Genomic DNA, 27,109 nt, shown 5'->3' with positions numbered 1-27,109 from the left:
CCTTCCTTACCCGTTACCCGCCCCATCCGCCCAAATCCCAGACTTTCTGACTCCCTCTGCCGCACCAGCACATTCTCTGCTGGGAATACCACATCACTCTATAATCCTGCTGATGCTGTTCATACATTTTCCCTTCCTCACCAGGACCAACTGCTCTTCTTTATTTCCGCCCATCAGCAGGACAGAGCAGTCCGAAATATTAGGGGTCAGACAGGGGCTCATGCGGCCTTTGCTGTGCATGTGAGGGGGAAATAAGTTTGATAAGCAGCAGCCACAAGTCCCACATGTGACATTGATATCGCGGCAATAACAGCATTCAATATTTCTGGCTAAAAACTATTCAGGAAAGCCCAGTCACCAAAAAAAAAACAGCACAGAGGGTGAAGAGGGGATTGCATTAATCAAATAAACTATTATAATGCTGGAAAGGGATGATGTCACTGAGGGGGGTCAAACACAGAAACTATTTGGTTATATTTAGGGAACAAAGCAAGAGCTAGTCCACAACAGGATACAAACATTCTGTTAAAAATAACTTCTCTGTAGGCTACGCGATTGTGGGATTCATTCTGTGACTATCATGATGTGCTTTTTCAGTGAGGATTATAACCTCTATCTCTCGGTCTATGGTCAGTGATATTGAGATTTAATTCATAACTTGTAATATCTTAAAAATGTTTGCTTATTTTCCTCTATATTATTCCTTTTTCAAGTGAGTGTTTCATTTTCAATGTGCCTGTCAGTCCCGGGATATTGATCCGCATTTCATTCAGCACACGCTGTTTTTATTTAAAATTATTTTTATAATTATTTTTCTCTCTGTACTTCTCTAGTCTTTGGTATGCCTGTGTGGTTTTTCTCTGCACATGTTAATGTCTGACATGTGAGTGGGTTTTTAATCTGTCCATGTCAATCTTTGGTATAAGTGTGTGGCATTTTTCCCATCCCTGTCATTTTATTATTTGGAGTGTGTCTCTACAACTGTTTCTGAAGGCCTCAGTTAGTTGTTTTGGTCTGACCCCTATCGAGACTGATAAACTTTGAAATATCTTTGAATTCCCAGTAACCATCTCAAAGGATCACACAATAAGGTTTCACAATTTAAGACTTGTCCTTTAACAGACTGAAATCAACATTGATTAAACATCACTCAGTCAGTAACTAATACACAGAGATACAGAAAAGATCCCCCTCCCACTTAACTTCCTAACGTGACTGAAAATCACATGCCAGTGTATGGTCTGTACTCAATACCTGAAAAGCTCCGTGAGTGATCAATGGACTATCTGTCAGTTTTCAATATTTTAATTTGGATTTTAATCTGTACAAGACAGTTTCTTGTTTAATATGATGGTATTATTCCCTAACCCTCTGTTTATGGTATCAAGGATTTTTTTAAAACTCTGTAGCTCTCAGCCTGTGGTATGTTTGTGTGGCTTTACAATGGATATGTTACTTACTGTAATGCAAGTGTTGTTTTTACTCTGTATATGTCAGTGTGTGAAAGATCTGGGTTGTACTCTGTACCTGTCAGACTTTATGAAGTGTGGCTGTGTGTTTTCATCCACTCCTGCCAAGCTACTGGATGCAGCTGCATTATTTTGTTTTGTTTTGAGCAGTTTCTGATAACTGAAATTATAATCGTATCTGTCCTTGTCACTTTGCGGCTCATTGAGTTTTATTTTGCTCTGGACCTGTCAGTTTCTGGTATGTGAGAGCTGGATAATACTGTACTGACTGTCACTGGTATGTCAATACGTGTTTTTCCCTTACTGTCAGTTTCTTTCACGTTTGTGTTGGCTTTAATTTGTAACAGGGAGTTTCTGGTAAGTGAGTGCGAGTTTGGATCTGTACCTGCCCGTTTCTGGTGTGTCGTGTGTCCTTGGTTTTCACTCTGTGCCTGCTCAACACTGTTGTGAGAACCTGGGCTTTATTGCACATGTCACTTTCAGATGAATGATTGTGAATGATAATCTGTACCACTTAGTTGGTTACAGGCACGTCGACTATTTACTTTTTGCCAATTTCTGTTAGGTGAGTGCCTCTTTTCCTCTGTCCCTGTCACTTACTGCTGTACTAAATGGTGGTTTTGCTTTTGATCTATCAATTGCTGATATGCGAATGTGGGTTTTCCTTTGTACTTGGAAATTTCTGACATGGAAGAGGGGCTTAACTCTGCATCAGTTAATTTCTGGCATGTCGATTTGGGATCACTGTTAACATGTCAGAGACAGATCAATTATTTGGATTTGCACTTTACATGTTAGTCTGTACTAGGTGGATCTGGATTCTGCTGAGTACCTGTCAGGTACAGCTATTTAAGTATACGTTTCACTCTGCACATGTCAGTTTATAGTCTGGAAGAAAGATCATTCTTCTATACCTTTTATATTCTGGCAAGTTTATTTAGCGTCAATCTGTATCTATCAGTTTATTTTTGGGTTTACTCTGTACCTGCCTGCTTCCGATTTGATTCTGTACCTGTCATTTTTACAATACAAATATGTATTATTCTGTACCTGTTTTTGGCCCCAATAATAGATTGTGGGTTTTAATCCCTATTTCCCTGTCTCTGGGATGTGGATGCAAATGTAAATATTACTTGGTACTTGATTGTGAAACTGTGTTTTTTTTAATTTTCCCTGACTGTTCCTCACATTTGAATGTGGATCTTACCATGTACCTCTCAGTTATTGGTATGTGAGTCAGGGTAATTATACTTTTTCTTTAATCTATGACAAGTAAGTTTGTTCTTTTTTTCTGTCAGTCTGATCATCATTCAGTGATGGTTAGTTTATGATAAATGTGTACAAGGTACATTTTATAACCAGTTTCAATATTACTGTGGCTTCAAAAACAGATCAGAGCCTGTCTGCAGCTAGTGATTGGCCTCCTAGTCCCCCAAAGCCTTTCCACGACCTAAAAAACACAAGTCAGATCAGAAATGGAATATTCTGCACTGGCTTGGATAAGTGCACCTCCAACAACACGAAAGAATCTTGAAATCATCCATAAAACTGTGGATTTGACTTTCACACCATTCACCAGCTTAAGCATTTACTCCCTCAACCACTGGTGAACAGTGAGTATCTTCTATGAAACACAACGCAACAACTTGGTAAAGTAGAGTGTCGGACTCAAACTGTAACTCTCAATCCATTGTGCAGAATGAGATTAATTGTGTGTGTCTCAGTCTTGGGTGCTTTATATGAAATAAATTTGAATTGTGTATTTGGCTGTCTATGGTCAGTGTGAATGTGTGAGATAAGTTGTGCACCTGTCAGAACAGAACATGATTTTGTGATTCATGGACTATGTCAGTCTCCACTACTGCATGTTAATATGGGGCCAATTCTGCCCCTGCCAGTGTCTGGAAGTGAACGTGAGTTTGACCTTGGTTCTGCAATCGTCAGTCTTTGAGTGTCTGATTCATACTGTATATATCAGTCTCTGGTGCTGCCTCTGTATGTTGTTTTTCTTTTGCACCTGTCAGCCTGTGGTGCTGTGTAGAACTGCAGGATTAATTTTATTAATGACATTTTATGATACTCTGTGTGTGTGGAATAAATTGTGTATCACCATTTCTCTTATTAATTGAGAAAGTGTGTTTCCTTCTGTGCTTTCACTATCCTGTGTACTGTGATCGTGTGGCATTAATTCTATATTGCCAGCATCTTGTATAATATGTGAATGTGTGCTTTTGTTCTCTGTGTCACTCCGTCTCTGTTACTGCTTGCAAGAGTGCAATTGATTCTACCTGGTACTATCTGTGAGATTGAGATCCCTTCTGAATCTGTCAACATCTGGAACTAAATGTGAGTTTGAAATTGATACTGTCAAGCACTTTGAGTGAGTTTTTTCGTGTGCCAACCTGTGGCAATATTTTGTGACTGTTGGATTGACTCTATGTTTTTCATGCTTTTTTCTCATGTTTTTGTGTTTGCCTGTGGCTTGAGCTCTACATTTCAATTGCTGATACCCTGTATGAAGTAGGATTAATTCAGTACTTTTCAGTTTCTGGAACATTATGTGAGCGTGCACACGCTTCCAATGTGAGTGTGGATTAACTCCGTTTTCATCAGCACCTTGCTGACAGTGAGTACATGATTTATTCAAGCTCTCTCTGTCTCTATTATTGTATGTGAATGTGCTACTCTCTTTATGTTTTTCAGTGCCTGGTGCAGTGCATGAGTTCTAGGTTAACTTGTACCAGTCAGTATCTGGTACTTCATGTGATTGTGAGATTTTTTCTGTATTTTCTAATCTCCACTACTCCATGTTCATGAGATTATTTTTCTATCCTTCAGTTTCAGGTAGTGTAAATGACTGTGGTATTTGTTAGATGGTTTTCAGTCAAGGTTATCTATGACTCTGGGCTCCATTCTGGATCATTCAGCCTCTGATACAGCATGTGGATGTAAGAATAATTCTGTATTTGTCATTCTCTGACATGTTTTGCAATTCCTTTATTTTCATCAATCTATTGGGAGTAGGTTTTTGTGCCATTAGTTTAACCTCTGTGATTCTCTGGTTATCAGTGTGAGTGTAGGGTTCATTCTGTTTCTATGTGCCTCTGGTGTTGGATGTAAGTGCGTGATAATTCTGTGCCTGGACTATACATGCGCCTCAGGTATCATGTTGGAAACTATTTGTTTAACACCCTCTTAATGTATCAATGTATGTTTACCTTGACATTTAATTTATTATATGGAATTGATATATTTTATAGCTATAGGTTATATTCAGTAGCTGTGTGGGAGTTGTCAAATGGTATTCAATTTGTAGCTCTGTGAAAACAATTGTGAATAGTAACATCCGCTTCAATTGGATACATAGCCTGGTATGTAATTCCTGCAGTTTGTAGCAAAGGAATTGCTGTTGAATCATCTTAATCATGGTGAGATTTTTTGGGTTTGTATGCAACATGTAGCCCTGTCTAATTTATGAGGCAATTAATTGCAAATTATTCATTATGTTACAATCAGTTAGTTGTATTTTCTAGCTAAGGTTTTATTATTTAATTTGTGACCAGGGTGACTCAATGCATTTACATTTCCCAGTGGGCGTCTATTTTTTTAATCCTGTGGTTGATGTTAGCTGGGTTGGACGGGAATGAAAAGGAAATCAGCTTTGCCTGCTCTGTTGAATCTTGGATTGAAAAGTTGTCTCTTACTTGGGGACAGTGTGGGACTGAACTCTCATTTTCTTTGTGAGAGTGGTTCTAATGAGCTGTCAGTACCTTGTGCATTGTGAGTGATGCTGTACCTGCTTTGTGTTGGAACTGGCTATTTGACATTTCCCTTATGTCGAGGAATAATCTGGTTCATCCAAATATTTGGCTGCAAAAAGAAAAAAATAACTCATTTAACCGAAGAATAGATGAAATAAAAGATACACAACTTATCAATGTATCGTTTCAAATAATAATCATTAGCAACCATCGGAAAATTAAATCTTTTAGCACAACCAATGTCTGACTCCACTGCAGTAAGACACCAATCTGCTTCTGCTGACCGGGTGTTTTGAAGATTTTACAACAATTTTGTGACATTCAGAAACAACCCAATCCATGCACTGTTCCCTGAGTTGAGCTGCTCGCTGGAGCTTTTGCTCTGGTCATGTTTCTAATTCCCGCTCCCATTTGAACTAAGTATCGAACCGCAAACAAGCAGCCGCTGTTTTAAATGTGTCCTTCACACGTCTCACCTGATACCTGCAATAGATTTTGTTTGTACAACTTTTCTCATCATTTTTGTGCAGTTATTTTTTCCACTGTTCAATGTTCAATAACAACAAAGTGGGAGACGGGAACTAAACCAGAAACCTTGACTGCGGTTTGGGGAGAGAGAACAGCAATGATCTTCAATAGCGAGTTCTTGCCATTCTGTCTCCCTAGCCCTGTTCAGACACTGGCTGAGAATTGCTTCTCCCTTCCCCCCGCTTACTCCATGTTCCGGGACCAGATCCTGTCCCACTGGGCCGATTGCAAACAGACCCCGACTCCCCCGAACGTGCCCGGCAGTCAATCCCAATCTCTGAGCATCTCTGCGGACGCGGTCCCAAACCGATGTGCTGCTGGAAGCAGATGCTGTTTGTTCACTTACCCGCAGAGCCGCGATGTCTCCGGTCGCTGCTGAATGAAACCATCTTCCACTCACTGAGTGAATGACGCTCAGGGACTGGGTTGGGGGAGGGGTGCGCATGCGCTCTTCGCCTTATGACGACACGGGGTGGGGGGGCGGGGTGTGGGTTATACCGCGCGTGCGCAGATCTCTGCAACAATCCAGCGGCCGGAAATTAACGGGAACTTTCCCCATTTGAACCTCATCAAAGAAAGAAGAAAGTTTCCGAACCTGGAGTGGGCGTGGTTGGGCAGTTGGATAGTTGTGGGCGTGGAGCCAATAGGATGGGAGCTATATCGTGGGGCCGATATGCCACAATCAAAATCATCCTCCCCTGCTCTCCCCATTCTCCACACTGAAGGGACAATCGCCTCCGCGACCGCTGCTCCCCCGCCAATATCCCCACCCCCCCCCTTTTCACCGCGCCTTTCTATGCAACTGCAGGAGACTTAACGTCAGCTTTTTACCTCCTCAAAATCCAAATACCTCTTCCAAGTGAAACAGTGATGAACTTCTTGTAATTTTCAGTTTAATGTAGTGTGTTTGCAGGTGATGGTGTTCCCATGCGTCTGCTGCACTTGTCCTTCTCGCCGGCAGGAGTCGCGGGTTTGGACTGAGCTGTGGAAGGAAAATTAATGCCTGGAGTGGGATTTGAAACCACGACTCGATGGAAAATGGGGACCGAAAGATGGTTGAAACCGCTCGAACATCCTAACTCACTTGAGCAATATAATGGGACACAAATTTATTGCGCTCTTCACAAACGGTTTGAATTCTATTTTCATCTTCATTGCATTTAAAACTGGATGTGATTTTCCTTTTTACAGCACCTGTCAGGTTCCTGTATCCGAGTCCCATCCTTCCCCAAGCCGCCGGGGGGTGAGGAGCTTCTCATTGCTGCATTGCTCTATTTGCTCAAATCAACAAAGACCCAATTCCCGCCCGACCTGTTCCTCACACGAAGGTGATGAGAGTGTAAGATCTGAGCGGCATGAAGTATCCAATTGGAGAATTACATCCTGGCGTTAGGAAAAAAACTCTCTACAGATGCTTTCGGAGCTGCTGAATATTCCCCGCATTTCCTGTTTCTAATTTTGTGCCTTCATTACAGGAGTTATTTTTCACTGACAACCCAAAACTTGTCTCTCGGGGCAGCTCCAGCCATCGCTTTTTTGTGATCTTCTCACACACAAGTTCGCGCTTCATTTTCCTACTCACATGTTTTAAAGTCGGCTGTTTTCACACTCATCATCCTGCGCCATGGATTTCTAACCCGCCGCCCACTGACGTCTCAGGCAGTCTAAGCGCTTCTGAGGAATCCACAAAGGCAAGCGGGTCACTGAGTCTGTTAGAGAACCTGAGGTTTTAATCCACATTCAGATACAGTAGCACTGAGTGATGATGAGTTAATAACACAGTCACACACATACAGAAACGCATACACAGCGCCAATGAGAGATTCAGAATGTTGAGATTCAGAAACTCTATTACAATGCCATAGAATAAAAAGCACAGAATAACTGCCAGACTCATTTACAGTACCGGAAGCTGACTGTCAGAACAAATCAATTGTACACGTACAGTTCCCCTGACAGGCTCAACAAGTGACCCAACCCTCATAGAGAATCTGAAACAGGTTACAGACTGAATAATGCAAAATAATTTGGTATCAGAGATTCAGAAATGAAGTAATGTCACTGGACGAGTAATCCAGCGATCCCAGGCTCATGCACTGAGAATATGTGTACAAATCCCACCACAACAGCTGGAGAATTTGAATTCTGAGTATCTTAGTAATAGAGGCCATGAAACCATCATCGATTGTCACAAAAAAAAAATCTGGTTCACTGATGTCCTTTTCGGAAGGAAAGCTGCCATCCTTACCGGGCCAACATGTGACTCTGGACCCACAGCAACTTGGTCACATTTTATCTGCCCTCTGATAGCACTATGGGTGTTGAGACACCACATGGATTGTGGATCAAGAAGACAGCTCACCACCACGTTCTCAACGGCATTGATGGATGGGCAAGGACTTCTGGCCTCACCTCGCAACGACCACATCCCGTGAATGAATAAAAACAAATCCAGCCAATCAGTCAAGAACTCTTTTATGCAAACTCCCTGTTTTCTGCCAGCCAGCAAATCTTCTATCCATGGTAACATGTAACCCCCTACACCATGAGCTACCCCCCTCCCAATACACACACACAATAGCATTTGATGAGGCACCTTGTCAAATGCCTTCTGGAAATACAAGTTCAGTAAGTCTACAAGTTCCTGTTCATCCACAGCACATGTTCCTCCTTCAACGGACGCTAATAAATTGGTTAAATATGATTTCCCTTTCACAAAACAATGTTGACATTCCCTTATTAACTTTAAAAAGAGTATTTGACGACCGGATCCATGACATTGTCGGTAGGACTGAGCATCGCACAGTACTTGTGGAGACAAGATCCCATCTCCAAATTGTGTTATGTGGCACAGACACATTGTTAAATGGGATCAAGTTTAAACAGATCTAGGACATCAAAACCGGTCATCCGTGAGTTCCTGAGGGCCATCAGCAGCAGCAGAATTGTATTTGACCATAATTGCGCAACCCATGGCCTGGCATATCACCCACACTAACATGCCCATCAAGCGGGGCAATCAACCTCTATACAGAGGGTCTGCCTAAAAATAAGAAGATACCAGAGACATTTAGCGTCCGAATTAGTCCCAATTTCCCTAACAGTAATGGTGGCTGATAGATACAGAATGATTCCCACTTTGACATTCAGTGCCACTGGCTGATTCAGAATTTATCCCAACGCTTAGTTTGGGATCCACCAGGGCAATTCAGCTCCTGACTGCACTGCAGCCTTGGCTGAAACAGGGACAAAAGAGCTGAACTCAGCGGGCGAAGTGACCGTGACTGCCCTTGACATCAAGGCAGCATCTGACAGGGAGCATCCTGACTCCAGGAAGGAAATATTTTCCCACAGAAAATATCTTCACATAGCAGAGAACATCTTTACACAACAGGAAACAACTTTACCGAACAGAGAAAATATTTGCACAAGGCGGATCATACTTACACAGGCGGGGTCGCATTTACACAACAGGGATGCATTTTACACAAACACAGTGAAGATGTGTCAGCGGAAGGATTACAGTTCCAAGACAGGAAAAACAGTTGCAAAGTATGGGCACATTTACACAACAGGGAATACATTTAAAAACTGGGTCTATCTTTATGAAACAAAAAACACCTTTTCATGAATGATCAGTTTCTCATTCTCAGTATCTTGCTGGTTTGCTCGGTACCTTTTCCTGTCAGCCATTGTGTGTGTTCTGATAGTTTCTTGCTGTTTTTCTGTGTGTCTTTCTCTGCCTGTTGCATCCGAGGTAGTGTAAGTGGATTTGTGGAGCCAGGGTGAACTTCCCAATAGCTGTGCTCTTGTTTAAAAAGTACTGAGGAAGTGAATAGGTGTTTGGCTATCAAACAACAGTAATAGGCATTAGAAAATTGTGCTTCGGTGGAGACTGGCTTTGCAGAAGCGTGCTGACCTCCTAACCCAGCGATCGATGGATTGAAATCATCCTCAGTTTATTTATTATTCTCATTAGCACCAAAAAAAAACATTTGGCTGCGACACAAAATCACCTCTGAATTTAATTTATAGTAAATTTGCATCAGATTCTTGCTTCCAGTAAACATTTCAATCTGTAACCAATCTCTCAAATCGTTTTATTTCCCACAGGGAGGGGGCAGAAGTGCTGCAAAAATACACTAGCCGAGGATTTCCCCTTTCTCTCAGCCCATTTCAGGCCATGGTCCGAACGGCTTTCCCTTGATCTCTCTCACTCCATGATTATCTGAGGAACAAAATAATCTTAACTGGACACGACATAATGAAGTTTATGTATATGAGCTTCAGTCTGTCCGATCTAGAGGACAACCTGCAATAATTCCCAAACGTGTTTGGACAGCAGCGTCCTGCTTGAGACATGGACCATCGAGAAGGGCAATAGTATCAGCATAGCAGAAACAGACACGTCAAAGACACAGTTAATCATTATTTGGACAGATATGATTGTTTCATTCTTAACCGCTTATTTAAAATATGGAATTCCATCGCCAATATCACCATGAACTGGTAAGGTTTCATCGCTTCAGGTTTGCATTACAGACACATGGAACACAATACTTTTGTGAGTGTCTCTAGTCAATGAACTGATGATGCACGGAGTTCACAGACTTTACTCATTGATCTTCGCAAGAGTTGATCCAGTTTTGACGGTGACTTGTTCTCTGGTGTTGATTTACTCGAATTCCTCACCTGATTTCTCTGCTGTCCAATGAAGCTCACTCGGCAGAGTTTTCAATAATAATTTGATTTTTCCTCACAGGATTTCAAAGACCGCGTTTTTGGACAAATTGTTAAAGAAATTTGCACACAGCCAGGGTCCAGGGACAGCAATGTGATAAAGACAAGATAATCTGTTTTGAAGAGATGTCGATTGAGGGGCAAATGTTGTCTTCGACACCATGGAATAACCCCCCGCCCCTCTCCGAAATTGTGCATGGTATATTTTACTTGAGAAGGCAGATGGCACCTCAGTTCAGCATACCATCTAAAAGCTGGCACCACTGATCACGCATTCCCTCTGCACTGCGCTAGAGTGTCAGCCTGAATTTGTGCTCAGGATTCTGGCGTGAGTTTTGAACTCACAACCTCCTGATCGTAAAATGCAAGAAAACAACTGACTGGATGATAATCCACAGCATAGCATTGGCGACAGAAGACATTTCACTCCAAGGAGCGGTAGAAGTAGATGGTTAATGGAAGAAATGTCACAGACAATGAGAGGTAGACACCCACAGTTGAAAGAGAGGGGATTGTTATCACAGCAGGGGGAGAGAGTGTAACAGGAATTTTGATTCCCAGTGCTTCTTGTCATCACCCCTGTAAAAGCTAAATGCCCCAATGGTTTGCACACTACCCGCCAGACTAAATAACGAAGCTAGAATATAATTTAATCATTGTAAAATTTTCAATCAGATCAACCCTTAAACATTGATGTTCAAGGTATTACAGAGAAATTCGAGACAATCTGCCTGCCCTCATAACTTGGGTCTGATATCACAATGGGAATTTCAGATTTCATTTCTGCATAACGCCGTCCCATACAGAAACAAGATTTAAATTCACGCGTGGGAAGCACAATGGATTAGCAGCCTTAAACTCTGGACCAACTCATCACATGCATTATTAACGACGTCATGTAGTTTTAGCATCCATGAACTGTTGAACTAAATGATCCTCTTTGGCACAGGTCCTGAATATTCAGCCAGATGTTCAAAAATGGAAATGGAGTTTCGGTCAGCAGACAAAATTCCCATCGCGTCAGTTCAGGGACTGATGCGAATGGACTAATGCGAAACACTTCAACACCATGTCCAGCAAGTCTCTGCACAGTGTGAAAACCCACTGCGGAAAGACTGAAACAGACAAACATTTCGCAGCTAAAACAAACCCCTCCCAGAGATTCCTCACAGAGGAATCCATCGACCCACGGAACACATACTTCCTGACCGACATTGACTGATCATTGAGACACATGTATTGCCTCCTGTCTGGCTTCATTCCGTGTGGGTATAGAAAGTATATTGTTTCAGTTCCCTGGAACAGATTAACGAGAAATTATTGTTTCACTGGGATATCCTGGTTTGATTTTCTTTTAAAGTCACAGAGTGCTTGAACATTCAACAGGTCTGTCAATCACAGGACTGATGAAAGGTTCAATCAATCAGATATGCCGTCTCCTTTTTCCATCTTCTTTCCTGGGATGTGAGCATCGATCACAAGGCCAGCATTTGCAGCCCATCTCCAATTGCCCTTGAACTGTGTGGCTTGCTCAGCGGGTTGTTAGGAGTCACCTGTCGGCCCGACCAGGAAATGATCGCAGATATCTGTGAACCAGCTTGCTTTTACGACAATCGATGATTGATCATTGGGATTAGAGCTTAAATTCCACCAGTAGACATGGTAGGAAATTAACCCATGTCTCCCGGAAGTTTCACTTTACATTTGCCTTCTCTGGATTATTAGCCCAGTGACGTTATCACTGCGCGACCGCCTCGGCAACCAGGCCTCGCAATTTTAACATCAGTGATTTCAGACACACCCTTAAGCAAAATCACCGCACTTGCGAAGAAGCAGTTGATAAAGTAACGACGAGAGTGGGATTTGAACCCACGCGTGCAAAGCACAATGGATTAGCAGTCCATCGCCTTAACCACTCGGCCACCTCGTCACGAAACTCAAATTTATTAAATTTCCTTCTATACATTTTGCATTCATGAACTGTTGAAATAAATGCTCCTCATTTGTACAGGTCCTGAATATTCAGTCACATCTCTAATTATGGAAATGTAGTTTGTCAATAAAATAAATTTCTATCACATCAGATCAGGAACTGTGGTAAATGGACTGATGTGAATCACTTCAATACTTCAACATGATATTCAACATGTTTCTACACAGTGTGAAAATCCACCGCGGAAAGTCCGGGACATACATTAATTTGGAAGCAAAAAGAAACTCTTTCTGGCTCACTGCAAGCACCGGAACACAGCCGGAATGCGGTAAAAAAATGAAACTGTGGGCCGTCGAACTCTGCCGTTCTGTTTAACCTTTCAGTCAAGGCTGTAACTGATTAAAATCAGACTCCGACTGAACCCACAAGGGGAGAGTTTCCTTATTTGACGAATTAGGAGAAACATTCTTGATGCATTGTGTTCATTTTCTTCGCTTGTGTTGAAGTGATTTATTCTCTGCAATAAATTCCCGGATGTTCAAAACTGGTCCTGATTTCCCCAAATGCACCACCTCGAGCACACGAATTAATGTATTAAAATGCTGTGGGGGCTCGTCCGGGAATTGATCCCGGGAACTCTCACATGTTAAATCAACATGGATCTCAAAGCGAGAATCATTCCCCTAGACCAAAGAGCCAGCTTTCACTTCGAGAGCATTAAACATATCCTTTCATTGTCACCCACAGGCTATCAACAAAAAGCGAAATACTGTGGATGCTGGAAATCTTTTGGAATGTATTAGAAATCCCGGGTACGACTCCAAACAGTGGAGAGTTTCCCTCCTTATGTAAATTGACTTTAGTTTTGTTGGGTTTCTCAATGCCACACTCTTCCAAATGCTCCTGTATAGTCAACTGCAGTCTCTTGCACATCACGTCTCGAGTTTAGCCCCTTTGTCCATATTTGGACCAAGGCTGCCATGAGGTCGGGAGCTGAGTGACCCTGGCGGAAACAACATTGAACTTCAGTGAGCAGGTGATTGGTGAGTTAGTGCCACATGAACGCAATGTCGAAGAGAGAGCAATGTGGTTGACTCTTAACTGCCCTCTGAAATGGCCTACCAAGCCTCTCAATTGTAACAAACCGCTACAAAGTCACAAACAAGGAATGGAACCGGATGGACCACGCGGCATCGAACTCGCCACCGGCAATCTCAGCCCTGTCCACCCTGCAAAGTCTCCCTTCCTAACACCTTGGGGCTAGTGCAGAAACTGGGAGAGCTGCCTCACAAGTCTAGGCAAGCAATAGGCGGACATAGTGATCCTCACGGGATCATACCTTACAGATCATTTCTCAGACATGACCATCACCATCCCTAGGTATGTCCTGTCCCACTGGCAGGACAGGCCCAGCAGAGATGGCGGCACAGTGACATACAGTCGGGAGGCTGTTGCCCTGGGATTCCTCAACATCGACTCCGGGACCCATGAAGTCTCATGGCATCGGGTCAAAAATGGGCAAGGAAACCTGCTGATTACCACATACCGCCCTCGCTCAGCTAATGAATCCATGTTCCTCTACGTTAAACACCACTTGGAGGAAACACTGAGGGTGGCAAGGGCACAGAATGTCCTCTGAGTGGTGGGGCTTTAATGTGCAAATCCAAAAGTGGCTCGGTAGCACCATTACTGATCAAGCTGAGAGAGGTCTAAATGACATTGCTGTGAGATTGTGTCTGCGGCAGGTGCTGAGGGAACCAACAAGAGGGAAAATCATACTTGACGTCATCCTCACAAATCTGCCTGCCGCAGATGCATCTGCCCACGACATTTCGGTCGGCATGACCACTGCACAGATGTTGTGGAGATGAAGTCCCGTCTTCACATTGGGAACAGTCTCCATCGTGTTCTGTGGCGCTACCACCGTGCTAAACGGGATAGATTGCGAACGGATTTAGCAACACAAGGTTGGTCATCCATGAGACCCTGTGAGCGATCACCAGCAGCAGAATTGCACTCGAACACAATATGAAAAATCATGGGCTGGCATATCCTCCACTTTATCATTACCACCAGGCCAGGATATCTACCCTGGTTCAATGAAGAGTGAGGAGGGCATGTCAGAAGCTGCACCAGGCTTACCTAAAACTGAGCTGTCCACCTGGTGAAGCTATAATACAAGACTATTTGCGTGCCAAACAGCGTTAACAGCAAGTGATAGACAGAGCTAAGTGATCTAGCGGATCAGATCTAAGCTCTGCAGTACTGCCACATCCAGTCGGTAATGCTTTTGGACAATTAAACAAATCACTGGAGGAGGAGAATCCATAAATATCCCCATCCTCAATATTGGAGGAACCCAGCACATCAGTGCAAAAGATAATATTTGCTACAATCTCCAGCCAGAAGTGCCGAGTGGATGATCCATCTCGCCCTCCTCCGGAGGTCCCCAGCATCCCAGATGCCAGTCTTCAGCCAATTCAATTCACTCCACATGATATCAAGAAACAGCTGGAGGCACGAGATAGTGCAATGGCAATGGGCCCTGACAATATTCTGGCAATAGTACTGAATGCTTGTACCCCAGAGCTTGCCGTGCCCCCAGCCAAGCTATTCCATTGCAGCTGCCGCACTGGCACCTACCCGGCTATGTGGAAAACTGCCCAGGTATTTCCTGTACACAAAAAGCAGGACAAATCCAACCCGGCCAATTACCTCCCCATCAGTCAACTCTCGATCATCAGTTATGTAATGGAAGGGGTCAGCAATAGTAATATCAAGCGGCACTTGCTTAGCAATAACTTACTCACTGACGCCCGGTTTGGATTCTGCCAGAGCCACCAAGCTCCTGGCTTCGTTACAGCCTTTGATCAAACATAGACAAAAGAGCTGAACTCCCGAGCTGAGGTGAGAGTGACTGCCCTTGGCAGCAAGGCCGTATTTGACCGAGTGTGGCATCAAGGAGCCCTCGGAAAACTGGAGACAATGGGGATCAGGGAGAAAACTCCACTGGTTGGATGCATACCTAATGCAAAGGAAGATGGTTGTGGTTGTTGGCTGTCAGTCATCTCAGCTCCAGGACGTCACTGCAGGAGTTACTCAGGATAATGTTCTCGGCCCAACCATCTTCAGTTGCTTCATCAATGACCTTCCTTCTAACATAAGGTCAGAAGTGGAGATGTTCGCTGAATCAGGTGCTGGAAAGTGGGTTTTAATTGAGCGATTAGTATTTTTCATATTTTTTTCTGTCCAGGCAAGATGTGCTGAATGGCCTCTTTCTGCGCAGTAACTTTTCTTTGGTTCTATCTGCTGCTTATCCGCCCATTCCACCAACCTGCCTATGCCTTTGAGAAGTTCTACTGAATTTCTATAGCTTTTCTCGCAACCACAGGGCAGACAAAAATATTTTACACACAATGAGGATTTTTAAAATATGGTCACTGTCAAATTGCTGAAGTTTTGAACCGTCTGTTCGACAATGTCAGAAATTCCCATTTTGGGAATGGGAAACACGTATCATTGGTGTAGATCTTTGATGCAACAGATAGCGTTAGACTTGCAATCGATCTAAACAGAGGCATTTAAAAGATGGGGGTTCGAATGCTTTAGATGAGCATAGAAGAATGTCAGCAAAAGGTTTATCAATATTCTCAGAAAATAGAAACTGCCGTCCCGAACTTCCTTCTATACAGGTCACTCCCCACTTTCCCATCTGAACCACTGAGCAGACGAAAACTCATCACCTTCTCAGAACAAAACAAAAATCTTCGAAAGATGCTGACCAGAGTCAGTCTGCTCAGCCCTCAGACAGACTTCAACTGGAGATATACAGCCTCCTCGGTAACTGCTCAGTCATCTTTCCAGACTGTTTCTGGCAGACAGCGCTAAACAAGGATGATGTGAACCTGCACCACTGAATACCAAGACCAACGCGGTTATCACAGCTGTAATGAACAACTCCTGTTGCAGCTTTAGTTCAGACAGTGGGAGATTATTACAGGCGGTCTGTCAGGATGCATGTTCCTTCAGACAGGTTTCCAGCTGGCAACATGGAATGAGCGGCTGTGTGAACATTAGTGGTTCAGGGGGAGATTTCTCACTGGCCGGACTGGAATTCCAGTTCCATTCCCAAACGTCCCCCCTTCGCTTTCAGAATCCAACTCTGACCTCTTGATCCTTTAAACTTTTCATTTTTTCATCATTGGCGGCCACGTCTTCAGTTGCCTGAGTCATTAGCTCTGCAATTCCTTCTAGAAACATCCTCACTTCACTCTCCCCCTTAACACCCTCTTTAAATCTGTCAATTTTACGAAGTGAATTTTATGTGAGTCAATGTCGATGTTGCTTGATAAAGCTCCATTGAAGCGCTTTGGGGAGTTTTATTAAACCCCGGAGCTGTTGCTGAAATCGCTCGAATTTGGATAAATTCGCATTCGGCTTCAATCTTCTTAAAGATTCGCCTGTATTCTCGCCACTTGCTTTGTATCGAAAAAACATCTGCCATGAGATGTTCAAAATGATGACCAGTTTACTAGAGTAAATAAGGAGAAATTGTTTCCACTGACAGAAGGGTCGCTAACCAGAGGACACAGTTTGAAGCTGATTGGGAAAAGAACCAGGAGCGGGATGAGGAGAATGTATTTTACAGAGTGGGTTGTTGTGAAATGGAAGCTACCTGGGAGGGTGGTGGAAGCAGATTCATCATTAACTTTATAAAGAAAATTGGAGAAAAAAAATCTTGAAAGAAGGAAACAGAGGACAATGGGGACAGGGCACGGATCTAAGAGTAATTATATCACTCAGCCAAATACCCACCACAGGCGGGATGTGCTCTTTCTGTCCTCTATCATTCTATATTTCATGGACTGAAATCAGTCCTACATCCTGCAGAGCAGGAAGTGTGTGAGAAGCCGGCATGGGAATTGATCCCGTGGGCACAGAATGGAATCCATAAAATGTTGTCTTTTGTCAGGCAATCGAAGCTGTGTAAATATGAATCTGTCTGTTTAAAAGTGGTTTGTTACCAGTTCCAGATAATTTGCACTCTCCTTAAAAGGGATGTGTTATCAGTCAAGGAGCAGACTATAATATAAAAACGGAAAATGCTGGAAATATTCAGCAGCATCTGTGGAGTTAAAACGAATTAATGTTTAAGGTTGATGACACTTCATCTGAACTGAGGAAAGATAGAAATGTAAGAGGTTTTGAGCAAGTGAACGAGTCCCGGTTTTGGGAATAGGTTGAAGACAAGCGAAGATCTGTAATGGTGTGGGAGTCCAGGGAGATTAAATTTAAAAAGGTTTCACGGTGCCAAAGCCAAAGGGAGATTTACTCGAACAGGCAAAGAAACAAAAGGTGGGTCCAGATGAGGTGAGAATGGCTAGAGAGCAGGCTTCCAAGTGCAATGTATGTATTTTTATTCATACACGGGATGAGGGTTTCGCTGGCTGGGCCAGCATTTCTTCCCCCTCCCTAGTTGCCCTTAAGAATCTGGTGGTGTGTTCCCTTTTTTAGTCGCTGCAGTCCATGTAATGTAGGTACACTCACAGTGCTGTTAGGAAGGGAGTCCCAGGATTTTGACCCAGCGACAGAATGTCGATATATTTCCAAGTCAGGATGGTGAGTGAAGTAGCTTGGATGGAAATTTCTAGGAGTTCCCACCTATCTACTGCCCTTGTCCTTCTAGGTCGTAGCAGGTGCTTTGTTGAATTCCTACAGTGCATCTTGTAGATGCTACACACTGCTGCTACTGTGCACCGATGGTGGAGGGAGTGAATGTTTGTGGATGTGCTGCCAATCAAGCGGATTGTGTCCAGCTTCTTGAGTGTTGAAGGAGTTGTTCTCATCCAGGCAAGTGCAGAGTATTCCATCCTTGTAGATTCCTAGCCCCTAACCTGCTCTTGTAGCCCTCCCAAATGTATACCATTGTGCTACCTCTGCTCAATCTGTTCTGCCGGTGGGACAGGACATACCCAGGGATGGTGATGGTGGAGTCTGGGACATTATCTGCAAGCTATGAGTCCATGACGATGTCAGACACGCTGTTGCCAAACTAGACTATCACACAGCTCCCCCGCTGTTAGTAAGGAGGACTTCCCAGGGTCGGACAGAGGGCAGTGATTGCCGTTGTCGAGATCGATGGTGGGTTTCATTTCCTTCTTCTTCTCTTTGTAAGACCTTGTTACAACTGAGTGGAGAAGGTGTTTGAAGAGTCAACCACATTGCTGGGGCTCTGGGATCTCATGCAGCCGGACCAGGTCGATAGATTTCCTTCCTTAGCGAACAACAGACATTTATTTCATGGTCATCATTAGGCTTTGCATTTTTGAATTCTACTGAATCCAAATTCCATTGTATGCCGTGGCAGGATTCGAACCTGGCATTATTCTGGAATATCAGTACAGCAGCAATTCCACTATGCTATCGCCTCACCAAAGTAAGGAGGTTAAGTCAGAAACTAAAATTGAAAAAAAAACCTGAAAGAAACAAATGAAACAAGAGGGAGGCTGAGTTTACAATCTAAAATTATTGACCTCGATGTTGAGGGCAGAAATGCGTAGGGTGAGGTGTTCTTCCTCGAGCTTATATTATTTTTCACCCTGGAACTCTGCAGCAGACCAAGGACAGAAAGGTCAGAGTGGGACCAAGGTGGAGAATTGAAATGATAAGTGACAGGAAGCTCAGAGTCAGGCTTGCGGATTGAACGGAGATTCCTCAAAGCGCTCACCCACCTGAAGCAGATGAGAACATATTGCGGCAGCAAATACAGTACATTAAACTGAAAGAAGAACAAGTGTATCACTGTTTCACTTGGAAGGAGTATTTGAGGCCTCGGATATTGAGGTACAAAGGCAAGTGTTGTGTCTCGTGCACTTGCATAGAAAGGTGCCGTAGAAAGGGGAGGGGATTTTGACTGGTGATTGGCTTCCTTTCTGTTTATCAGCTGAATGATTGAAAGAGAAGGAAATGATCATATCACAGACCTGAATTGCTAGTTCTGTTTTTCTCTCCACAGATGCTGTTTAATTGTTGTGTATTTCCAGCATGTTCTGTTTGCTATTATTTCTGATTTTCAGCATTCGTACTATTTTGCTCTGGTATCAGTGAACTTTCTGAGCTGCGTTCCGGTAGCCAAGAGTTTTTGTTTCATTCTTTCACGGGATGTGGGCGTCGATGGCTCGGCCAGCATTTATTGCCCCAACTGAAATTGCCCTTGAGAAGCTGGCGATGAGTTGCCTTATTGAGCCGCTGCAGTCCATGTGGTGTAGGTACACCCACAGTGCTGTTAGGGAGGGATTTCCAGGATTTTGCCCCAGCGACAGTGAAGGGACAGCGATACAGTTCCAAGTCATGATGGTGTGTGGATCAGATGGGGAGCTTGCTGTTGGGGGTGTTCTCTTGCATCTGCTGCCCTTTTCCTTCCAGGTGGTGGAGGTCCCGGGTTTGGAAGGTGCTGAGAGAAAAATTATTGTCAGGAGTGGGATTCGAACCCACGCCTCCAGAGGAGACTGCGACCTAAACGCAGCGCCGTAGACCGCTCGGCCATCCTGACTGCGTTAATGCAGCAGATGGGCCACTAATCCATTGCGCTCTCCCCACAGCTGCTTTGGATCTGCTAAATGTTCCCAGCATTTACTGTTCCTGATTTTGCACCTTCATTATAGGAGTTCTTTTTTTTTTACTGACAGCCCAAAACTTGTCTCTAGGGGCAGCTCCAGACACCGCTTTTCTGTGAGCTTTAAAGTCGGCTGTTTGCGCACTCATCACTCTGCGCCATGGCTTCCATCCTCCGCGCCCCCCTCCCCACCGCTACCCCCAAACAGCACCAGTACCATCCACCCCCACCCTCCCCACTCGGCCTGGCTGCGGTGTCTGGAACATGCTCCCCCGGGGTCACGAGCCAGCGGTTGCTTTGCTGCTTCCTCCTCATTTCCATAAAGTGTGGTTGTTGAGAGCGAGTTACTGGATCTGTGGTCATCTTGGCTGTTCTGAACCACAGTGAGTCGAGCCTAAACTGGCAAATGGTCCCGAGGGGTCGATCATCACCTGTTGGCATTTGATGGAGTGATCTTCGGAATTCGACTGGCCGAGATCAGCCTTTAAGCCTAAGGTCTGTCAAACACCTAAAAAAGGGGAGGTTCCATACAACGGAAAATACTCTTTCATAAATGATCAGACTCTCCATTTTAGTATCTTGCTGGTTTGCGTAACTTTTTCCTGTCTGTCACTGCGTGTGTCCTGATAGTCTCTAACTGCTTTTCTCTGTCTTTCTCAGCTGCATTCGGAGTTGTGTGAAGCGCAATTGCGCAGCCAGAGTGAGCTTCCCAACACGTGTGCTCTTGATTAAAAAAAAGCACCGAGTAAGTGAACATTTTCCTGTCTAGCATGTAACACTACGAGGCAGGAAGGAATCCGTTTTTGTAGCAAAGTAGCACTGCGAAAGCGTGCTGGACCCATAACCCATGGATCAAGACCTTTTTCTGCTAGTTTTGTTCTCATTCACACCAAAAGGAAACAACTGGCTGCGATCGAAAAAAAAAAATAGCTTAATTTTCCTTTACAGTAAATTTGCATTAGCTTCTTACTTCCAGTAAACAATTCAGTCTGCAGCCAACCTCTCTAATCGCTTTTATTCACACACGGACACAAGCAGTAAGTGCTGAAAAATACACCAGCCGAGGATTTTCCCGTTCTTCGGCCCATTTCAGCCCATGGTCTGAGTGGCCTTCCCTTGTTCTCAGTCACTCCATGATGACTTGAATGGAAAAAAAAATGAAACAAATCTCTTCTGCGGAAGCATTTGGTGGAGTTTCTCGGATTAGCTACTGTAGGTCCGATCCATACGACACCCTGCAGTAATTCATCATGCTAATTTGAACAACAGCGTCCTCCCTGCTACATGGACCATCGAGAAGGACAAGAGTGTCAGCAGAGCGGAAACTCTTTCGAGTTACCAACAGTCACAGATTGCAACTTCTTTCGAGTACAATCACAGTTCTTGGTTTTCCAGAAGTGGGACACGAACCCACAACCCTCTGATTCAAAGGCGAGGGTGCGATGGACTGAGCCACAGCTGACAACAGCATCGCGTCAAAGACACAGTAAATCATTATTTGGACAGACGTGATTATTCATTCTTAATCATTTGTTTAGAATATGGAATTCCATCCCCAATATCACCATGAACTGGGAAGGTTTCGTTCCTTCAGGTCGCATTAGATTCGCATTGTGCAAAACACTCTGTGAGTGTCTCTGGTCAATGAACTGATGATGCTCGGACCTTTTAATCATTGGTCTTCGCAAGAGTTGATCCAGTTTTGACGGTGATTTGTTCTCTGGTGCCGGTTTACTCGAATTTCTCACCTGATTTCTCTGCTGTCCAATGAAGCTCTCTCAGCAGAATTTTGAATATTCCCTTGACCTTTCCTCACAGGATTCCAATCACAACCCTTTTGAACAATTTGTTAAAGGATTTGCACACAGCTAGTTTCCAGGAAAAGCAATGTGATAAAGACAATGGAATCTGTTTTGAAGTGATGTTAATGGAGGGACAAATGTCTCCGACATCATCTGTCACTGTGTGTGTCCTGATAGTCTCTAACTGCTTTTCTCTGTCTTTCTCAGCTGCATTCGGAGTTGTGTGAAGCGCAATTGCGCAGCCAGGGTGAGCTTCCCAACACGTGTGCTCTTGATTAAAAAAAAGCACCGAGTAAGTGAACATTTTCCTGTCTAGCATGTAACACTACGAGGCAGGAAGGAATCCGTTTTTGTAGCAAAGTAGCACTGCGAAAGCGTGCTGGACCCATAACCCATGGATCAAGACCTTTTTCTGCTAGTTTTGTTCTCATTCACACCAAAAGGAAACAACTGGCTGCGATCGAAAAAAAAAATAGCTTAATTTTCCTTTACAGTAAATTTGCATTAGCTTCTTACTTCCAGTAAACAATTCAGTCTGCAGCCAACCTCTCTAATCGCTTTTATTCACACACGGACACAAGCAGTAAGTGCTGAAAAATACACCAGCCGAGGATTTTCCCGTTCTTCGGCCCATTTCAGCCCATGGTCCGAGTGGAGTTCCCCCGCCCCTCTCCATAATTGTGCAGGGTATAATTTACCTGGGAAGGCAGGTGGCACCTCAGTTTACCATATCATTTAAAAGCTGGCACCACTAACAGTGAAGCATTCACTGATTACTGCACTCGAGGGTCAGTCTGAATTTGTGCTCAGGATTCTGGAGTGAGTTTTGAACTCACAGACCCCCTGATTGTAAAAAGCAAGAGAGCAACTGACTGAATCATAGCTCACAGCAAAGTAAAAAAGGGAGAAGAGATTGCCCTCAGTAAGGAAAAGCAGAGATAGATTGTTAATTGAAGAGGTGTTACAGAAAATGAGACACAGACTCCCACAGTTGAAAGAGACGGGAGACAGAGTGTAGCAGGAATTTCAATTCCCAGTGTAGATAATAGAAAATATTACCTTTGGATCAAATATCGGATCCGATAAGGGGACAGATGTTGACTGGACTTAATGATAACACTTGTCTCAGCCGGATTCAGGCAGGGAGGGAGTGATGATCTCTGATTACCACATGTTCCCAGGAATTAATGAGGCAGCATTACAATACTGAGAAACTCAAAGGTACAAAGGAAGGATAACTCTTCAATCGACTCTCCCTGAGGAAAATAAAACAACATCTGCTGTGGTGTGTGAGTATTTTTGGTGTCCATATCACATCTCCACTGACTGGAAGAGTTTATGATTTATTATCACAGGTCGCGTGATTTAGTAAAGATAGAGCCACGACTTCAGTGTTTCCAGCTGCTTGAACTTCTTTAAGAGGAAAGTATGTATCGCAATATTGTGTAATACCCCACATAGGGGTGATTAAATATTTCACTATATCCAGCTACAAACCACAGTGGAAACCGAAACCCCATCTTCCCCTCTCGGACGGATGTGAACAATCCAACCAGACTAGTTACAACTAGAGAAGCGGATTCTTACCCGGAGTCCTGGGATCAATATTAATCCATCGGAATCTCTGGAACAGATTATACAGCCATTGATCAGGTTGCTGCGGTGGGATGTTGCTGTGCACATTCAAGCAGTATACTCATTTACCAAGACACACCTCCGCTCCCGCACCATTGGCCGTGAGGTTTTAGGTGTTCCTGAGGTTGAAAAATGTGGTGGAAAAATTCCAGTTCCTCCTACCGCTGCCTCTCTTCTTCAAGCTCCGTCCCTCTCTTCCTCCATAGTTCTCTCCCTCGCTCCCTACTAAGCTGTCCCCCCTCCCCCTCTCCCTTCTTGGATCTCCCTCCCTGGCTTCCCCCAACTCCCGCTCCCGCCCCGCCCGCACCCCTCTCTCTTTCAAATCTTATTTCCTTTCTCTGGGACCGGTCTTCTCCCCAGGCTGCCGCTGGCCCCGGGCTCGGGGACTCTCAGGCCGGCCCGGGCTCTTTAACCGGCTCCATTCACAGGAAAAGCGACTTCAGTTTCCACAAAAACATCTTTACCCACAAAACTGAAATTCAGGTCAACGTGAACGTGAAAATTGCGGACTGCGGTTTCCGCTCCTGCTGTTTAATACAAATCGCTATATGTGTGCACAGTGAGCAGAAAGAAATTGCTGTTGTTTGTAAACACTTCTCACTGAACTCACTGTCATTCTGCTTTAACAGGACGAGTTTGAATCTCCTGATATATTGGAAAAATAATAGTGCGTGATTGTAGCTTACATAATAAAAGATTGTTATGTTATTAACACCGCGCTCTCATCCAGTAACTGAATGAAACAACTATATAGAAGGAGACGGTTGTGGTTTTAAACTCCATGATGGACAGTTTGTGTTTTAATTCTGATACTGGGTAACAGAGCAATTGCACAAACAATAGACACACCACACCCCTGAAACATTGATATAAAACTGTGCAAAATGAAAACTGAGTGTGTATTTCGCAAGCAGCTGGAAACGATGACTTTCATCATGCTTTTGAATCGCATCATTTCGTCAATATCTCCAAACAATGTTTATTTTCCAGATCTAAAATTCAGGATTTCAGTAACACTCCGTGATCTGAAAACAGAATCTTCTACTCTACAGTCAAAAGCGCTACCGTTTTTCCCACCAACCCAGGCACAAGGACGGGTTGAATCATAATCTGATTGAGGCCACGGATGATCGAGTTTTGTTTTGTTTTGTTTTAATTGGTGAGATGCTGCAAACTGTGGAGGAGCCGAGGCCCAAATACAAAGAGTGAAAGTTATCGGAGAAGTTGATTAACTAATGATACTGGATTTGTGAGAGACCATTAAAGAATGATCCAGCACGGACTCGGTTATTCACGTCAAAAATATAAATAAAATGCTGGAAACACTCAGCCCATCAGGTAACATCTGTGGAGAGAATAAAACAAAGTCAACGTTTGAAATTTGTGACCTTTACTGTGAACTTTTGTATTCGATAAATAACAATTCGAAGTCACATATCAACAATTCGCTGTTTGAGCAGCAACATTCAGAATAATTTCCCAGCTCCGCTCTCTGGAATCAGGTCTGACAGTATCTCTCGTGAAGAATCAAATATTAACTCTGTCCCTCTCTCCACTGATGCTGCCAGACCTGGAACAGGGCGAACGTTTCGATTCCAATGTGACTTCTTCGCCAGTTCCGGGAGGCTCTGTTTCACTCGCCGCAGATGCTGCCGGAGCTGCCGAGTTATTTTCAACAGCTTCTTTGTTTTTATTTCAGAATGTCAACAAAGCCGGGCCATTCAGGAGAGACTTTAAAAATATTGTTTCACGCAAAGATAGAGGTGTGAAACTGTCTTCCCTAATAAGCAGTAAATGCTGCCTCAATGAATAATTCCAAATCCGTGAGTGATAGATTTTTTGCCTGGCAAAAGTATAATAGGATATAGAATCAAGGCAGCTGGATGGAGCTAAGGCAGAGATGTGTCATTATCTAACTGAGTGGTGGAAAAGGAAGGCTGAATGGCCTCCTCCTGTCCCTCCACAGAGACCCGGAACTCTGGGCTCAGACACTCTCTTCAGCATCTGTCTCCATGGATCCTCGTCATTCTAGACTCGGGCACTCGCGTCAGGATCACACTTCACAGATAATCACTGACATTATCTGATTCTCCCGCATTTATTGCTATATTTTCAGCTGTAGTACTTTTAAAACTCCTGTTTTATAATTAGAGTGAATTTTACTGTTTTTATAAAACGAACAACATTGAACTTGCGCCTAACACAGGGATCCAGGCAGGGGTTGAAAGTCCAACTTAGAGTGAGTGAAGAAGAGTCTCTGAGGTTGAAAAATGCACCGATGTCTTCAGCATCGCAGGAGGGCTTGTCCGGGAATTGAACCTGACAACTCGAGCAAACTAATTTAAAGAACACCCCTAAATGAGAATAATACCACTAAAGACTGGAACAACGAGGCAGCCAGGGACGCTACATCAACCAAAAATAACTTTCATTGTCTCCCAAATCCTTTTAACCAACCTGTCACATCACAATTGTTAAGTCAGAAAATGTAAGAGTTACACCACAGCTCAGGTAGTGACAGAAAATGTGAAACTGGGTCCATGTCTCACATCGATGACCTTTCACCCGAACTGGGAAAAGTCAGTTTTGTAATAAGCTGTAAGTCAATGTAATGAAAGAAAAAAAAAATCAAAAGCGACAGCCTGTGATATTTTGGAAATCGGTTTAAAAAATGAGAAATAGTTTATGCTGCTTGGCCAGAGAGAGGGAAACATAAGCTCTTAGATTTTCAACAGCACAAAATGAGGCCCGTCGTTCCTTTAAAAACTCTCTGTAAGATCAATGGACCAAGTAAAGAAACAAAGGATGTTTCTGGAGGAGGAGTGAATGGCAGATTGATGAACAACTGCCATCCGAAAATAAAAACACGTGGAAAAGGAATCTCGAAATAACCTCTGTAAACAGGAAAAGCGAAGTCAAAATGGGGCGCGGGAGGGAGGGAGAATGGGTGGGTGGGTTGGGGACACTTTTCCAGAGCGATATTGTTGATCTCAATGATCTCACTGGAAAGCTGGAAAGTGTCTAATTGAAAGATGAGGCGCTGTTCTTCGAGCGTACCTGAGCTTCATAGGAACATTGCAGGAGGCCGAGAGCCGAGTGATCTGCGGAAGAGCCAGGCCGCCAGTCATTTTGTTTCACCAGCTTGACTGTGTGGATGAGTTGGATCGAGTTCCTGCTGATTTACCGGCGGAACTTGGGTATCAATTCTGTCACGAGAAACTGACACTCCGACACCTTCTGTCCAAAGATACTCCAACTCCAACATTTACTGTCCTACTGTGCCCCTGAGTCACATTCTGCTGAGTAATTTATTTCATTCCTGTTCAAATCCCTGATTGTTAATTCCCTCTGAACCGGATTGCTCAAACACAAGAAAAGGCTCAAACTCGTCTCAGTGTAAATACCACAATACAGTTAAAGTGTGGATAAAATCAAATTAAACTGCGGGACTCCAGTTCTGTCGGTTTCTATGTTCATTCAGGCACGATTGAAACCGACTGATTTCAGCATCAGGGTCAATCCAGATTCCCGTTACATGGACAAACATTCTTTAACATTTGCGTTCATTTTCTTCACGTGTGTTGCAGTGATATACTGTCTGTAATGATTTCTCGGGATCTTAAACA

General features: G+C 43.7%; 1 protein-coding gene, 1 long non-coding RNA gene and 2 other non-coding genes across 5 annotated transcripts in view; 1 reads left to right on the top strand and 3 right to left on the bottom strand.

Annotated features, from left to right (window-relative positions):
• LOC144670292 (histone H2AX-like) overlaps window positions 1–27,109 on the top strand; it is a 297,255-nt gene that overhangs the window by 224,804 nt on the left and 45,342 nt on the right. The window lies entirely within an intron of this gene.
• On the bottom strand, window positions 2–6,230 carry LOC144670484 (uncharacterized). 2 transcript variants are annotated; one of them, XR_013573888.1, is made up of 3 exons: window positions 6,105–6,194; window positions 5,174–5,339; window positions 2–79 (listed from the first exon to the last, which is right to left on the bottom strand). It is a non-coding gene; the product is annotated as an uncharacterized LOC144670484 (long non-coding RNA). The 2 variants fall into 2 exon arrangements; XR_013573889.1 differs by lacking the exons at window positions 2–79; window positions 5,174–5,339 and adding an exon at window positions 1,093–2,919 and having other exon boundaries at window positions 6,105–6,230.
• Window positions 12,347–12,428, bottom strand: trnas-gcu (transfer RNA serine (anticodon GCU)). Its single transcript has one exon. It is a non-coding gene; the product is annotated as a tRNA-Ser (tRNA).
• Window positions 19,901–19,983, bottom strand: trnal-uag (transfer RNA leucine (anticodon UAG)). The gene has a single exon. It is a non-coding gene; the product is annotated as a tRNA-Leu (tRNA).

Source organism: Cetorhinus maximus, chromosome 31 (assembly GCF_964194155.1).
Source record: "Cetorhinus maximus chromosome 31, sCetMax3.hap1.1, whole genome shotgun sequence".
Classification (NCBI taxonomy): Eukaryota; Metazoa; Chordata; class Chondrichthyes; order Lamniformes; family Cetorhinidae; genus Cetorhinus; species Cetorhinus maximus.
The sequence above is the reverse complement of the archived record's forward strand: the minus strand, read 5'-3'. Positions and strand labels throughout refer to the sequence as shown.